This window comes from Ptychodera flava, chromosome 2 (assembly GCF_041260155.1).
Source record: "Ptychodera flava strain L36383 chromosome 2, AS_Pfla_20210202, whole genome shotgun sequence".
Lineage (NCBI taxonomy): Eukaryota > Metazoa > Hemichordata > Enteropneusta > Ptychoderidae > Ptychodera > Ptychodera flava.
In genome coordinates, this window is record NC_091929.1 from 17007496 (window position 1) to 17014658 (window position 7163).

The 7163-nt window shown below is 39.6% G+C and overlaps 1 long non-coding RNA gene across 1 annotated transcript; it reads left to right on the forward strand.

Annotated features, from left to right (window-relative positions):
- The first annotated feature begins 4044 nt into the window (after positions 1–4044).
- On the forward strand, positions 4045–5001 carry LOC139115765 (uncharacterized). The gene is made up of 2 exons (XR_011548185.1): positions 4045–4418; positions 4818–5001. It is a non-coding gene; the product is annotated as an uncharacterized lncRNA (long non-coding RNA).
- Positions 5002–7163: the final 2162 nt, after the last annotated feature.

The window sequence follows — 7163 nt, forward strand, 5'->3', positions numbered from 1 at the left end:
AAGGAGTGGCAGTGAGTGAATTAAAGGACAACAGGATACAAAGCAAACATGAGTGAAAATACCCCTGGTACAGTGAGCTTGCTCGCTCGCAATTTGGTCCCGTTATTATTACATGTGTTTCGTCCTGTTTATTTTGTCTAGAAAACAAAAGAACTAAAACACAATAACTTGTGCGACACTAATTGAACAACTCATTTGCATACAGGTATGGAATAATGTTCTTGGTACTTTGCACTACTATATAAATACCTGTGGTACGTGCGCACACTCTGTACATATGTAAAAATCAACTTTATTTTCTGGTCTGTACCAGATGAGTGATGAGTAAAGCATCATGGGAAAATCAATTCAGACTTCTTTATTCCAAGTCGTTTTTGTGTAACAAAAAATCAGAATTTCTCAAACACTTCACTCTGGCAGAAATCAATGAAGCATAACAGACTAAGGAAAAATGTCTGAAATGATTTTTACCACAACCAACTGGCATTTCTTGCCTTTGCACACAAACTATCGCATGAACAGTCCTTTGACTCAAAACTACGTTAACCATTGCACATAATATTTTTCATGTCATTTCTTCTACTAAAGGTATTTCAAATTGTGATATTGCATTTTTTTTCATTTGGAAGCTATACCTTTCTGTATAATTACATGAATTGAGAAGCTATCATTTTGCCAATTTAAATAGATGCTTACACAACCTAAACTTCCCTTACCGAAGATTATTTCTACTGCAAATTTGCCATAAGTTTGCTGCAAAATTATGCAGCAAGCATATACCTTGCAGGAAGGAGTTGCAGAAGTTTGCAGCTAGCTGTGACCCTCCTGCAAACCGTTAAATCAGTTTGCAGCAAATTTGCAGTAAACGACTCAGTTGCTGCAAATTTGCGGCAAACAAGGTTATTGCTGCAAATATGCAGCAACATGATTGATATATTGCCCACTATTTCATTACCAGGGAGTACACACTGTGTACCATTGCACTTTGTGACAGGTCATATATAAGCAACACAAAATTGATCTTTCATGTATATTTTATATTCATTTATTTTTATAACAGACAATCGACTTTTTAAAATTATAATAACTGGTAGATAATGGACAGCTTCAGTTAAGCTGGTGAAAGTGACATAACTCAGCAACATTGCATCTATTGAGTGCATCCATAGTATACTGTAGTGACATTATTATGTAATAAGAGTACCCTTTCCAATCTGGTTGGGTAAATCACCGTGGGTAAATTATGGTTGGATCGACAACTGAATTTTTTGGAAAACACATTTTTAAAACAGAGACTTGTCTGTCTTCCAAGTTAAACCCTGTATTTTCTACGAATGATACCACAGTGCAAGCAGTTTCGAACGAAATGTGCATCTGATGGTCTGTAAGGACAAGTCGTAGACTTTTGTTAGTCCCCAAGGACACCGTCTGGGGGGACTTATAGGTTTGGTCTAACCGTGCGTGCGTGCATGCGTGAGTCCGTCCGTCCGTCCGTCCGTCCGTCCGTTCACGCAGATATCTCAGAGATGCCCAGGTCAATTTCTTTCAAACTTTGCACAAGGATAGTACCCTACCCCATACAGATGCACGTCATTTGTTTCACAATGCGATCAATTTGGCCGTGTTAGAGGACTTTTTGTTTTCACCTCCATAGACTCCCATGTATAAGGCAGTCCATAGACTCCCATGTATAAGGCAGTCCATAGACTCCCATGTATAAGGAGTCCATAGACTCCCATATATAAGGCAGTCCATAGACTCCCATGTATAAGGCAGTCCATAGACTCCCATGTATAAGGATGAGAAAAATAAAATTTAGTTTCTCATCGTATTCATATTGCAAAAAGGATGCAGTGACACAGTTTTTAGTCCCAACGGATGAAGTCCAGGGGGCTTATAGATTGGGTCATGTCCGTCCATGAGTCCTTCTTGAGTCCATCCTTTCACGCAGATATCTCAGATATTTTGACAAAATGTCACGTGACCTTGGTGACCTTTGACCTCAAATATATATATAATGTCCATAACTCAGTAACCACAAGTGCTACACCCTTCATGTATGGTATGGTGGCACAGCTTATGACGCCATATATTGTACCTCATTAATTACGTGCATATCTAATTTTGAGCAAGCCAATAGAGCTAGAGGTCTGATTTTTGGTATATAGGGATAACTTAGCAATACAATTTTTTTGACAAAATGTCACGTGACCTTTGACCTAAACCCTTCATGTATGGTATGATGGAACAGCCTATGATGCCACATATTGTACCTCATTAATTATGTGCATATCTAATTTTGAGCAAGCCAATAGAGCAAGAGGTCTGATTTTTGGTATATAGGGATAACTTAGCACTACAATTTTTTTGACAAAATTTCATGTGACCTCGGTGACCTTTGACCTCAAATATACATATTTGTCCATAACTCAGTAACCACAAGTGCTACACCCTTCATATATGGTATGATGGGACACCTTATGACGCCACATATTGTACCTCATTAATTATGCGCATATCTAATTTTGAGCGAGCCAATAGAGCTAGAGGTCTGATTTTTGGTATATAGGGATAACTTAGCAATACAATTTTTTGACAAAATGTCACGTGACCTCGGTGACCTTTGACCTCACATATACATATTTGTCCATAACTCAGTAACCACAAGTGCTACACCCTTCATATATGGTATGATGGGACAGCTTATGACGCCACATATTGTACCTCATTAATTATGCGCATATTTAATTTTGAGCGAGCCAATAGAGCTAGAGGTCTGATTTTTGGTATATAGGGATAACTTAGCAATACAATTTTTTGACAAAATGTCACGTGACCTCGGTGACCTTTGACCTCAAATATACATATTTGTCCATAATTCAGTAACCACAAGTGCTAACACCCTTCATATATGGTATGATGGGAGACCTTATGACGCAACATATTGCACCTCATTAGTTATGTGCATATCTAATTTTGAGCAAGTCAATAGAGCTAGAGGTCTGATTTTTGGTATATAGGGATAACTTAGCAATACAAATATTTGACAAAATGTCACATGACCTCGATGACCTTTACCTCAAATATACATATTTGTCCATAACTCAGGACCCACAAGTGGTACACCCTTCATATATGGTATGATGGGAGACCTTATGATGCTTCATACTATACCTCATTAATTATGCATATATCTAATTCTGAGCAAACCCATAGAGCTGGATGTCTGTCATACATATGCACATAGATTTTGTTCTGTGATACGATCCAATAAGGCCGCCATGTGGCCATTTTATTACGATTTTTTCATGTTCTGAACTACAGCTCAGACATTCAAAAGTATTTTTATCACAGACCTAATGAAGAGGACTCTATCCTCTCTGAGGACCTTTAATAAAAGTACCCATTAACAAGTGGGGAATGTGTCATCAACGATGACTTGTTTACTGCAAATCTGTTCCTTAAAAATATCGACTGATGAGAACTTTTCATCGTAGAAACAGACAAGTAAAATGTCAATGCATTCAATGTTTGGTATAAGCAAGGACCCGCTACTATAGACTACCTCCAAGCAGAGTGGTACAGGTGCTCCAGCTATGTATCCCATCATAGTATTATACACGGTGCGTACAATGCACTGTAAGCTTACAGTCTGTGTCCATGGTCCCATCAATATCGCTAACAAAATCTCGCCTTTTGATGACATGAATTGTGGTAAAGGCTTTTTGTCCATGTTTTCAGCATTAGAGTTATATTGCCGAGCACAAATTTGAGGTTTAGGATTACCTTCCGTCCCAAGCAGCTGTACGAAAATCCAATACGCTACTTCGCCAGCGTCTAACGCGTCCTGCATTGAGCAGTCGACATGTTTACACTCTCAGGTCACGGTTCATCAAGTTCAGTTCGCGCATTGATATTAATTCTTCGTGCTGAAAGAATTTTTACTCTCTTTTTAGTCTTTCTATGATTACAATAACCGTTTTCATTAAAATAATAAATTAAATGCTATGTTAAGTATGAAATATAACGGATTGTGCAGATGTAGAGTCAATTCAAGCGTTTAAAAACGGGACTACATTATCAATCGCGTAATGATTTATAGATCGCACTTCCGTTATCGTCATGAGGCTTGATCGGCGCGAAGTTAGATTTTGGTACCATCGGCTGCGTACTTGTGATCAGGGAGTTATCTGGTTGACAATTTTGTGATCTTTCTATGGAATCACCATTCAAATGATATCACAGTGTTGCAAAAACGTGTATACAGTACCAGGGACAGACGCAGTTCTAAATTTGTGAACGCGAAAAGCAGTGAAGATGCTGACTATATTTTCTAAGTTTGTGCACACAGCACGGAGAGACCTGCAACCGGGAATCGTCCAGCGTCTGTCTGCGAGCCGTTCACAAATCATGTACATGTAAGTCAATGTACCGTTCGTCTGTACATCGCTATTATGTTCTGTAATCGTTGTATTGCTATTTTTACCTACAGTTAAATTTTCTTTGAGTACTGATTCATACTGAACTCACTTTCGTTTCACAATAGTAAGTGCTGAGATTTTTGCAGATTGTCGCCGCCCTGTATGTAAACAACATACGGCGAGTTCAAGTTGTCCGCTGTCGGACATTTTAATTATTATTAATTCGATCATAATATTATGCATGTTTCATAAATATTTATGCATTTGTTTGCTTCAATTTTTCAACTTGATTTTTGTCTCGTTTTTAAATAATTATTGATCTCTTTCATGAAATTTACAATGTTTGGTCACACGGTAAAGACTTACACTCTTCCCTGAACGATTTGTATTTTTCAGAATGCATTGCTGGTACTCTAAAGGGACAAGAAATTCAGAGACCAGAAAGCCAAATCGCAGCCGTTGACAGTAATGTAAATGTTACATGAAACTTCTCGAGCTAAAAGAAAATCTCTGGAAGACACTTATGTGGCATGAAATGAACATGGCATATAAAATAAATTGTACTACAATTTGAATTTAACCTTTTTTTCTCAGTTGTCTTTTTATTAAATAACTTCATTTGCGCTGACCATCATTTCTTGTGAAACTGGTATTTCACTGCTTAGTTGGATAAAACACATCTTGTGCTGTCCACAGTCTGCTGTCTGCCTTACGTTGTCAGGTTTTCTTTCTCAACCATGTCACTGACATTGGCCATGTCTACACAAGTGATTTTACAACTTCTGTGTACATATCTGAACTGAACTTATTTAACTTATTATATTTTTTGAGAAGATAAAAAGTTTGAAACTTGTGGTACAATACAAAAAATTTCGCTGTCACTTAAATGTGTTGCTTCTTTGGTTTTCAGTATCTCTTGTCTATTGTAATGTATGTAGTTTTCTTACTGTTACTGAAATTGGTAAAAGTTTATTCCAGAGCTGACTGTTGTGAAATTATACCAACTTTTGAAGGAAATTCTGCAAGTGTATTTGCAGCAAATGTTCAGTAACATGCAAAATAATTTGCTGCATGGAGTTGCAGCAAATTTTCAGTAACATTTAAATGCTGCCAGGAGTGTGCTGCAAATTTGCTGCAAAGAGTTTGCTGAGTTTTTGAAAATTACGCCAAAACTGCAGGAGACTGGCACTGGTCAGTTTGTGCCATAAACGAACACTTTCTGGAGAGCACTTCTGTAAACTGGGCAGAAACCGGGCGCCCGTTTTTGCCTTGTTTGTGTACCATCAATGGGCGCTTTCCGGACACTTCTAGGAACCGGGCAGAAACCGGGCGCCCATTATTTCCCTGGTTTGTGTACCATCAACGGGCGCTTTCCGGACACTTCTATAAACTGGGCGCCCGTTTTTTGCCTGGTTTGTGTACCATCAACGGGCGCTTTCCGGACACTTCTAGAAACCGGGCACAAACCGGGCGCCCGGTTTGTGCCATAAACGGGTACTTTCCGGACGCAAACCGGGCAGAAACTGGGCGTCCGGATTTTGCCCGGTTTGTATTATAAAAACGGGCGCTTTCCGGACACTTCTAGAAACCGGGCAGAAACCGGGCGCCCGGTTTGTGCCATAAACGGGCGCTTTCCCGACTATTGAGTTACACATCATGATAGATTGCACCGGGCGCTTTCCGGACACTGAACCAGGCGCTTTCCGGGCAATTACCGGGCACTTTCCGGGCGCTTTCCGGGCACTTTCCGGACACAAAATTTGGTAAGGGATACCTTGAAAGAACATGTGCTTTCCCTACATTTACCGGCAATGGAACAATGAAATGCAGGTAAGTTACCAGAAGTGAAAGTCGTCCATATTTTCAAACACTAACGGTCCAAAGCAACTAAAGTCAGTGTCCATGCTGTGGTACTCCATTTGCATTCCAATGGCCATAATGAAAACTAACGCTCACAACTTCTCTTGTGGTGGAATACTTGATAACAAATGGGCGATCACTATCTACTACCACTTCTAGTTTTTCTCCGTGGATGTTTTTCTTCAACAAGTCTGAGTTACTTATTTGCTGATCCTCAAATTTGGCCCTCGAGATAAGATATTTCACTTTACTCAACGAGGTAATTGTAAGGTTGATGACCGACGTTGTAGAACGCCTTTCAATCCATAAGCTGTTTCGGGTAGCATATCTATCAACCAGAGCAAAGACTTCCCTTGGTAGATTGCGGGTGAAGGTACTTTGCCAGGGACATTTTACTGTCGGGCTCAGGCGTAATCTACTGATTATTACCTTATTCCAGTACACCATCTCTCTGGCAAACATTGGATGTGTCAGCGCTCACCAATGCAGTTCTTGCTTGGGACCAAAATTCTTCTCCAAGACACTTCCTGCTAAGTCTCGTATTTCCGAGAATGAATTCAATGCATTACATAGGCGTACGTGTCAAAATGTTCCTTTCTGGATGCGATTTCTGCATGATTTAACGCATTGTTGATATGAGACTGACACTTCTTCTTGGGCGCCGCCATCTTGAATTGTGCATTGCTGTTAGCAACCACCATTGCTAGGCTGACAACACTGGCGGCTCTGTACTGAAGAATTCGAGGGCCATTTGCCCCGTAGTGTGGATGTAAACAGGTGCTTGAAAAGCTCGTATTGACAAACATACTATAGAGGCTTTGTCGGGAACAAGTCGAAACCGACTATGAAAGTTGTTGCCGATTTACAACTGATGCCTAAGAA